The sequence below is a fragment of the Elaeis guineensis genome, chromosome 11 (assembly GCF_000442705.2).
Source record: "Elaeis guineensis isolate ETL-2024a chromosome 11, EG11, whole genome shotgun sequence".
Classification (NCBI taxonomy): Eukaryota; Viridiplantae; Streptophyta; class Magnoliopsida; order Arecales; family Arecaceae; genus Elaeis; species Elaeis guineensis.
The window spans coordinates 123375522-123386466 of NC_026003.2; the positions used below are offsets into that span (position 1 = coordinate 123375522).

Genomic DNA, 10945 nt, shown 5'->3' on the forward strand with positions numbered 1-10945 from the left:
CCAACTCTCCAAGTCAGTGGTCGCTTGGTCGGCCCGTCAGACGTACTTACTACGTACCATCTCCATTTCTCCAAACGGGTACGCCACCACCAAGAAAAATAGTAGGGAAGTGCTCCGCTAGGCGGATGACTGGATACATAAAAGTCAGACAACCTCCCATTCTCAAATGAATGATTATGTAATTTAATGTAATTTGTTTGTTAATTTGCCAAGAATCCAGCAGGACCAACTCACTCGCCGAATTGGGCCGTCGGACGTACGTACCATCTCTCATTTCTCTCAATGGCTACGCCATCGCCAAGAAAAATGGTCGAAGGTTCCGTCAGTAATAAATCGGGAGGCATCTCGTTGCTTCCCTTATAATCAAAAAAGCAAAAATCGTAGAAAGTGACGGGAGACGCTCGGTAGGATGGCCAGACGGACGCAAGGATGGATCGAGTCAAACAAACTCCCCTTCTCAAAAGGCCGGAAAGATACACCTGGCTAACAAATCAATAATCCTTCAAATTAAAAAAAAAAAAAAAAAAAAAGGGTTGGCAAGTCCAGTAAAACCTAGCATACACGAACAGGAACGTGGATGGGTTCTCTCCTACTTCCTCCTGATGGTAATGACATATCCAACCTGGATCCATATCGAAGTACCTCCAAGCACTGGTCCATTGAACATTTCTTACTTGTGTTGTCCATTTTTAGTTTCTTATCACAAGGTCAAATAGCATTATATTTCCTTTGATAAATTAGGTGGATTCGCGTGTTAAAAAATAAAAATGTAAAAATTTTGGTGGGTCCCCCTTCTTTTTTTAGGAAAAAAAAGAGAGGAAAATAGAAGAGGGCCTGGTCGGTATTGTTTTTGTTTTCTATTCTTATTTTCCAAAAATCTAAGAAACAAAAGTTGAAGTTGACCAAACACACATATATAATAAGGGTTTTGCTAACCAGTGCCCTTAGGGAACATTTATTGTTCCTCCAAACCCAGCAAAATCAAATAACATTTATTATATTTTTAAAGTTCTCATACTAATGCACTTACGTGATATTAAAGATAAATATTTTTTTATAAAGACAATTATACTCTTTACAAAGAAAAAAAAGCAATTACTTACCTTCACAGAAGGTGAAAAAGCTTAACAGAAGGTTCCCGTATCATTTCGGATTGCTTGAACAAGCATTAGAATTGGATGATATTTTTTATTTTTTTATTATGAATGCTACTAATTCTATTTGACTATGTACCTTTTTCTATTTAATATTTTAAAAATATTTTTATTTATAAATTATTTTTGAGTCTATTTGAATTTTTTTTTAATTTTTTTTATTTAGTGGATATCTTGAATATATTGTGGGTATGTTTTTATTTATGAGTGCATTGGTATAAGAACCTTGAAAATACAAAAAATGTTATTTACTTTTGTTGGTTTTCAAGGAACAATTCATTGTTCCTTAACCAGTGCCTAGCAAAACGCATATGATCAACCATTTTATGTGTTAAATGATGTGTATATGTTTGGATAGAGAACAAGTAGGGAACAACCTCCTATTCCCTCCTTATCCGGCCAAACGGCCTTTTTTAACTGATGAAATAGGATCATTTCGTCATTATGATGCTCGAGGATATCCCTCCAACTTGCTTCATAAGTCAATTCCATAAAGAGGGATGGAATAAACTTATTCCCTTCCGTGGTATAACCCAATTACCACATTACCCGTCCACTTTTCCGTTCACTCTCAGATACACGAAAACCACAAGGCAATTTTATCTTTATGATATAATCCAAATTATTGGAAACCCAAAAAACATTAAATGCACTATATACTCTCCCCTTATCCTCTCTTAATTATTCCTCCAATCAAATACTAAAAAATTTTTATCCCATGGAATAAGCCTATCCCTTCTACAGTGCCTGAATAATTTTTTTCTTCTTCTCTCTAAATCTATTCTGCCATCAAAAAGCAGCAATTTTTAGCAACCAATATTTATTACTTTCAAAAAAATGAAAATAAAAGGTTTAAAAAAAAAAACACAAACAAGACAACAAAGACTGTTTTATTTTTGTTCTTCATCTTCTTGTTGTAGAACCAGAATGTGATTGACATTGAATTGGACACAAAACAGGGAACTACATTTTAGAATTTGGTATCCATTATGCTACAAGTGGTGCTAAAGAAAAGTTTGAAAATTACAGTTCTGTATCTTCATCTTCCTTCGTCCATCCGTATTTGAACTGGCAGGTTTTTGTACCAAAACTAGCAGGTTCAGCATCTCCCTCATCTAGCAGTCGTCCAAACTTGAGAGCCACACAAACGTCCAATGCAGCCTCTTGTTTGTATACACCTGACAACATAGCAGTCTTTTCCAACTTATTTTGACGTCATGTTCCTTCTACGATGACAAGTTTTAGTTCCTGACAGAAAACGCTAGAGATCCAATCATAGTGCGAGGATGACTTTTTACAACAATCAGAAAATTTTCTTTTAAATATTTACATCAGTTATTAATTTAATTACAAATAGGCATGCCTAAGTCACAAGACGTGGCATAAAATCCTGGCTCCGCTACTTTATTCACTACCTCGAGCTTAACGGTCTGGCTGGCTGCATACTGCATCAAAGGCAAAACTAACTGCATCAAAGGCAATTCCCAGGCATCCAGCGAGCATCCACCGAGAGGTTCGAAATAAAAAAAAAATATTTTTTTTATCCATGAACGAAGAAAGAAGCATCTCTTATCAAAAAAAAATCTCTCTAAAAAAAATAATATCATCAATTCTTAGCATGTCTCTTGATGGTGAAAAAAAAATAAAAAGAAAGATGGCTGAGCGCTGGCTATGATACATATGACCAAAAAATCCACTACAAACATAACGAAATTTGGAACAACTATACAAAAGAGAAAAATCGTAGAAGCGAAAGATGTTAAAAATAAGAGGAGGAATAGAGAATCTTAAGCCTGTTCGAAGCGCTTCCTCATGCAAGCCAAATCGACTAGGAGATGGGTTATTCACCCGATCGTCAGCCTTTGGGAGTTCTAACTCGAACTCCAGAGAGACTCCGTACCAAATCCGGGACCGACTCAAGTCGTTTGAAGTTAGTACGAAGCCAAGGGCGCTAGGCCCAACCTCACTCCGTTCTCCGATTGGATTCTCAGGATTCATCATCGAAGAGGATTGGTCTCCCGCAAAATTATCGGAACCCGCCATTCAAGTCAAAGTAAAAAAGCTAAAAAGTAGTCTGAAAAAAAAAAAAGAAGGAAAGATAGATGGACGAGGAACGATGAATGAAAACCCATCTGACAACAAGACAGATGACAGAGGAATAGAATGGCGAGAAAATACTTTCAGAAATCCTTTCGAAGGGCTATAGTGAAAACAGTATGGTGGCAACTCGGACAAAAGAGACGAAAAAAGAAAGAAAGCGAAAGAGGTTAGGAACAATCGAAGGATCGAGAACAGACTTTTTTCCCTACTTACGGTCGAAGGAAATAATCCCCAGAGATATCGAATCGCTTCTTGCCAAATGACTTGCGGCACGTGACGTCTCCCTATTTGCCAGCCACAATCACCAGTTGATCAAATCGATGCTGTGCTATAAAAAGAAGATTTTGAATCGATGTTTATTTAATTCAGCCAGGATGGCTTGGCCATGATGTTTCATATTCGTCTCAAAAATCGCACATATCCCATCAACTAAAAGATCTTTTCATATCCTCAGTTTAGAAAAGTAGGTGTACTCCCTTCGTCCGACCAAAGTTGAGACTCGGGAGTAAGGGGCATATGTTAGGAGAAATTTCATACGGACCGATGATATAAAAAGACTCAAGATGTCCCGACCTAGTAGGCTCACCTGCTAGGCCTTCGCTGACCCATCGTTAGTCATGATTTCCGTCATTTCATCACCGACTACGTCCGTCCGACCAACTTTATGCTATTGAACAAACCTCAGCTCTGGATTTCTCCATCTGATGATGGCACAGAGCATCCGACTTCTGATCGTGACTGACCAGTCATCGGTCCATTTACACCAATTGACATATCAGTTCAAATTTCAATATCTGTCAGACGACAACTGTTACAAAGCGAATAAAGCAATCACAACCGTTATATCTTGAGAGTCTCAAACGACAATTCCATCACTACGCATAAATCGCGCTCTAGTCGGATGAGATCATACCAACCGACTTACCAACCACAGCTTCTATCTTTGTCCATAAAAGGTCTAAAGAGAATCCTAAAAAAAGATACGTTGTTACTCTGCCTCTCATGCTCCTCTTTCTATTGAGAAAGAATCCTGATTTGAACATCGGAGGATTTCCGCTGGAGTAACCTCCAGCCAAAATTTTTTTGCAGATCACATCCCAGAAGACCCAACCTCACCATCCAATCTGACATCTCGGTGACCTACGGAGTCTTGCACCAACATATACCAATGCAGCCATTATGGTAAAGGCACCTCTCTACAGAGGAAACGATTATCTAACAAAATAACTGCTCTTGTAATTTATGCGGTTGTGCCTTCTTGGTCTTCCTTTGTTACCTGTCATCTAACATGATGAGGCGTATCTTAAAATTCCACAATCTTAACCAATATTATAACATCTAGAATTTCAGCATGATGTTTTGCTTATAAAAGATCAGTCCATCTCAACCGCTACCTCGCTGTTCTTCATACATCTGTGGCCTCATGGTTTCAATCCTAGAACTCTAATGCCACTGCTATGCTCTGAGCACTTACAAGCTTTATCACTCGTTTCACACTTGAATAGCTCGGTGCATCTCCATTTATTCTTCCAAATGTTTCGGAGGGTGCAAGAAACAGGTGTCCTAGTCTTCTCAACTTGGGTGCTAGTTTGTCGCCTAAACCAACCGCTTATCTTTCCGAGAGTAACTTCCACATGAGTCTGAGCTTTGATAACCTGCCACATACTAGAGGACATAAGATAATCCAAAAGGCAGCATGATACAAGATCCTTACATGCACCAGACCTATAAATCATTGTAGAGAGTATGACCATAATTCCTCTAGTCCCCAGGTCTCAGGAATGCAATTGAACAGAAGCAATTTTAACTGTAGCAAAATAGGAGAGAAACATTTCTTTCAACCAGACGCCTTGGGATTAGGTTGTATCTTTTCTGCAACACAAGGATTCACCTTTGCACAAATCCATCGTTGATCACCTGCCCCACAAACCTTCTCCAAACTCCATGATTTATCCACCTGCACAGATCTCAAAGCAACCAATGGATAATCCAACAGCAGATTCGTGCGAAGGAAGGTGAACCCTTCTTTGGGGCGCAAGATACAACCTTGATCCAACACCTTGATGCTTTGGGATGGGACTCACTATTATATTGGAAATCTCAAGCCAACCAACGGGAAACCACGTTATGTTGATTTACTTGTTACTCAGAATGCATACAACTTACACAGTCTATATGATTTATATCTAAAAAGTATGGTAAGACTGATTCAATTAGCCGGACAAGATGGTAGGTTTGTCGATAAGAATCATTCTATTAGAGGTAGAACCTAATTCTTGTAAACTACTGGCACCAACCAGAAATGCAAAACTTGGTGCTACGAACCAGTTTAGATGCACTTGTCTCCAGACTCCAGTTTAATATTGCATAAATGAAATTGGAGGCAGTGAAAATTCAGGGCAACAAAATAAGAAAGAAATGAAAATCTAAAAGAGAGACTTTTCCATCTAACGGTTGCAACTACCCACAAGCTATAGGTTTTTAAGTGCTTGGACCTAAATATATGAAGTTGTAAACAGAGAACTTATGTGGTTCATTGGAAAATTATAATGCACTTAATGTGTGATCATCTAAAAATAAGCAAAAAATATTAAAAGCAACTAAAAAACACAGCATGCTGTTACTATTTCTTCTGTTAGCAACTGTTAAATAAACAAAAGAAAATAACTTGCACGACCGACTGAATAACCTACAATAAGGTGGTCAAATCCTTAGAGATTGCAAAATCCTCTTTGGAAATTGGAATTCATGATTGCAGAAAATCAAATTATTATTCCAAGCATACCCTTAAACTAATAGAACAAGATATCTACATGGAGACTATCATATTCAACAAAACCAAAAACAACAAAATTGTACTTCCACTCTACCAACGATGTACTCCTCTAAACTTGTAGACCCACTGCTACTTAGATTATGGAAAAATTAGATAGAATAAAATTTGTAATTCTAAAAGAGAAGACAGTTTCACTTATATACATTCATCTTTACCTCCTCTTCATCTCCACACATTCCAGAAACCAAAAAGGAACCAACTTGACACTTAATGCAAGAAAGTGGGATAGAATCAGTTGATCAAGCTCCCTGGTGGCACTGCCTTCATCTGGGACTAAGCAGTATTGGAGATACCTAGATCAAGAAAAGCAAGAAAAGAAGAGAATCTAAGTTTATGCTTTCATGGGCACATCATTTTATTTACAAATCTCGTCTAGGCTAACCTTTCACCAATCTGGACCTGCCAATAATCAGAACTGCAAGATCCAATCCAACCCAAATCAAGCCAACACAAAAATTATCATCCTCATCCAATTATACTCCACAAAAATCATAGGGTTGTTTCTATCTAAAATGATAACTTTCCAAATCATTTTTAAAAAAAAAAAGAAATACCGAAACCTCCATCTGAGTAATATTAGGCTTGTCCTTCCCGGCCTTTTTTTAAGCTTTTCAGTCTCCCTCAAGATTTTCCTTTCTTCAATGCAGCAATGCTATATACTCTTAGAGCATCTCTGGTTCAAAACATTCACCTCTACAAGTAGAACCTTTTGGCTCCTCTACATTCCATACGTTGTCTTTCCTAGCCTGAACCTCCATCACTTAGCATGAGGAATACAGTACTAACATCCAACCTTGCAATTTACTTTAGCTAGTGTAAGGTTTTACTTTCAATAGTTACATTGCGTTGAATCTGCTATACCAAAGCTCAACATATTATTTATGTTTTAAAGGTTGGTAACTGGTTTCAATTTACCCTATCCAATACTATATCCAATCAAAAACCCCTAAGCACATTTTTGCTAAAAGATCTCAATTAGAACGGGATTTAATATACACATACAGTCAAGGAAGGATCCAGGCTGCAACCACATGGGATCCACTCGTAAACTCCTGATTTAGGTGTTTTCTTATTATCCAATTGATCATCCAATGCCTTAAGTGTTTTTTATCCCCTTATATTTAATCATTACCATACTTGTTCTCAATATGAAAGATCCCCAGTGATTTGTATTATGAGACTCAGATTTCTAGTCTGACGGTAGGAAAGTTCTGGGCTGCCCATGGCCATACCCAAGCTTCACTTGAAACCACAATGTACTAATAGTTTATATGATAAACTATGGGATATTCAAACCCCATATAATATACGACAGTCATGGCTCCTCATTTCGTTCTTCCCAATCCTCTCGTCCTACCTCCTCTTCCCTTATCTATCTCCTCCACAATCCTTGCCTATACTCCCTATGCATCCCTGGTCACAATGAAAATGACTGCAGAACCTGGTGCATTGGTTACAATTCTTCCGGCCTTAAATGCTTGTATCCAAATTTGGCCAGATTTGGCCTTAAGATATTATCCATTTGCTTTGACAAAGCTCATTGATCCTTTTCCTAGAACGTGAACATTAGGAAACAAGGATAGTAATAGGAGTAAGATTCCAGAAAGCACAATTGTGGAAGTCAGATTGTGACATAAGATGACATCAAAGGTTGAAAAATTCTGATAGAAAAGTGTATATTCAAAAAGGAAGATGAAAAATAATTGGTAGCAACACTTTCTACAGTAAGCAAAATTTGAGGACATAAAGTATAAAGAACTTTGTTAATTAACTTCCAAGACCTAACAACACCAAGAACCAACGACAAATGACCAACAACCAACAATTTCATTCAATTCTTATGATAAGAGCAATAAGAAACAGTCATCTCCTCAAGGTCATATAACAGAAATTTGAGATCTGGGTTTATTCCCCCCTCTCCACGGTCAGATTGATTGCAATCAAGATCCTCACATCGACTGTTATGTAGACAAAATTTCTAAATCTTTGCCTTCATGCAGATTCCTCCATTTCAAGCATCTTCTTATAGCCTCTCAATATCCACTTTCCTTTTTTCCCTTGTTCCAACAGAGAATAGCCTACATTTCCTTTTGGTAGAGTTTGTCAATCCTTTCAAACTACATAAGAAAAAGAAAGGAATAGAAAAGCAGAGTTACTTTGTCATTTAGATTTACTGCAAACTGTCTATCCCTTCTCCACCCCCCAAAACCAAAAAAAAAAAAAAAAAAATTCAAATAAAAACAAAAACAAAATACCACCTTAATACACATGTTTTGTCCCCAATGATGTATATATCTCTGATTAAAGTTTAAACGTTCAGTATATTGACATTGGATAAACACATGTTTGACTATCCAAATTGAATTTCAGCAGGACATAAGAGAAAAAGAATGGCTATATCAGTTAAACATTTATAGAATAATTCCATATGAAAAGGGAGAGCACAGCATAATCAATATAACAATCTCAACTCATGATATATAGTATGCAGTACTTGTCAATTAACTCATAATATATATCAGCTAAAGCATTGGGTTACGATTTTGCCTGGTAGAAGTCTATTATCACCAGAACCAAGAAGCATACTTAGTATTCGGTGAATGATGCCTCGTCATCTTTGTGCTTCACCGTGTCAGAATCTACCAGAATGGGCACCTCAGCTGCAAGCCATGGTGCGAGGCCCAAGCAAAGGGCATGTGCAATTCCAAACGGGGGACTGCCGCACAGATGAAGGTAATCAAGAGATAAACAAATAAGAAATGGCATTCAATGATCTGGTTAAAAAGAAAGAACTTTCTTTAAGGAAAAAACAAGCATTCCCACCTCAAGATCCTCCCAAGTCCTAAACATTTGTATTGATGCCCATCTCCTCTCCCACCCGCAATAATGTCGCAAGTACTGAAGGTAGCACAATGTTTTTCGGAATAAAAGGGAGATAAAACTATATTCCAAATATTTCCTAATTCACTGTCGTCCTTTAAAAGAGAAAGGAAAAGTCTAATCATGTATGTCTGATGCAGTTTGAACGACATCACAATAGCGAACAGATACAGAATGAACTGAGGGGGGAAAGAGAGAAGGAGGGTCAAGAATCAAGATTGTTCTTCCTTTCTTTCTTTTCGTGGAGGAAAAAAAATGAAAATAAAATAATGCTGATTAATGACCAGTTCTTGGCCCAGAGGGATTTGAAGTGGACGGTGAGGCAGATCTTCCCTCCCCTGTACATCTTAGAGTCAGAGAGATGAGACAAGGTTAGAAAGAGATTGTCCATCGAAGAATCAATGAATCAGACGCCATGCATGCTGTGTGCAGCATAGAATCAAATAGATCTGCTGCCATACCTTGTCGGTCTGGCCGTCGAGCTGAGGAAGCTCGATCTCGGGGGCAGTGGCGGGGTAAGTGACAGGAATGTCCAACTGGACGGCGAATTCGTAGCTGCAGAGGCTGGGGACGTATCAGCAGGTGCCCTCCGGGTTGGCGGCGGCGATGTGGAACCAGTCGTTGTCCCCGGCCTTGTTCATGTTCGTGTACGCGATCAGCGCCCAGTACACTCCTCCTTCAGCCGCTGCGTCCACGCTGCCCCATCCCGCGGCCCTGGCCCGCGTCGACAGCAGCGGGATCTGCGTCCAAGCCGGCTTCGTGCTCGGGTCCCAACCTTCCATGCTCTGATCCTGACCTCGATCAATCAATTGATTTCCTTCTCTCATGATTCCCCTCGATATTCTCTTCTTGCCTCTCAGCTGATGGCCAAACGGCGATACGGAGGGGGGCACAAATGCGTGGTGCCCTCACATATGTTTTAGCCACCATCCTTTCCCTTTGAGCGTAAAAACTCCCTCCCACTCCCACTCCCACTCCCACTCCCAGCTAATGATAATTTACAAAAACGTCCCTCCAATTCTGTTTTGTTACGACGGTACGAGGTCAAGGCGGCTATGTTCTCTCGATCCCTTGCAACCTCATCAACTCCGAAGATCAACGAGCCTTCATACCCAGGAGAGAGGCTTATGATATGCGACAATGCCTCGAAGTTTTTCATTTTGGTTGGATGGGAGGTAGCCCTCGAGAACTACATAAATAAAGGATACAAAAGCAGTGAAGGAAAGCATAGCCATGATCGGTCGGGCCTCGATCTGGGAATGTAAGGTGCTTTGAGTTTATTGTCAAAACTTATTGTCGGACTTCGGATCAGTGTATAAATCTATAAAAGTCTACTATCATCTTTAGTCCTAAGACGAAGGTCCAAATAAAGCAGAATATTCGGAACTGACTTGGAAATCCAAGAGCAAACTGAGACTTTGAATCATCTGAAGATTTCTATCACGAGTCAGCATCTTTAGAGGACTGATTACAAATCTATGGAGCAACGAGTTCGGGACTGTCTCGAGAGCTGGCAAGTCAATATTCTCTCTATGATGGACAGGACGACTCTTATGAGATCGATTTTAAACATCATTCCGATCTACCCTTGACGAACATGGCGGTGTTGAGCTCATGTCTTCGAAGATTGGAATAGCTATTTTGAAACTTCTTGTGAGACTCGAGGCATGATGGTCGGGGGCTCTATTTGTTGTCAGGTGGTCTGTCAGCTTGTGAGGGATGAGGGTTTGGGGATCCGATCTTTTTTCATCAGGAGGGAGGCTATAATTGTAAGGCATGCTACTAGATTCTTAATATAGCCAGATTGCTTATGAAGTAGAATGATTAGGACTCGATATGGGGCATGGGATCAGGGCTCCATAGTCTGGGCTGGTTGTGGTTGCTCTTTATCTGGAACGAGATCTGTGTCTGCGTTCGTTGCTCTTGCTCAGGTGGGATGGCTGATTGGGGACAAAAAGTCAGTGTTTGTGACCCA

General features: G+C 39.3%; 1 pseudogene; it reads right to left on the reverse strand.

Moving 5' to 3' along the window:
• Positions 1-2027: 2027 nt before the first annotated feature.
• Positions 2028-10134, reverse strand: LOC105054531 (ubiquitin-fold modifier-conjugating enzyme 1-like; annotated as a pseudogene).
• Positions 10135-10945: the final 811 nt, after the last annotated feature.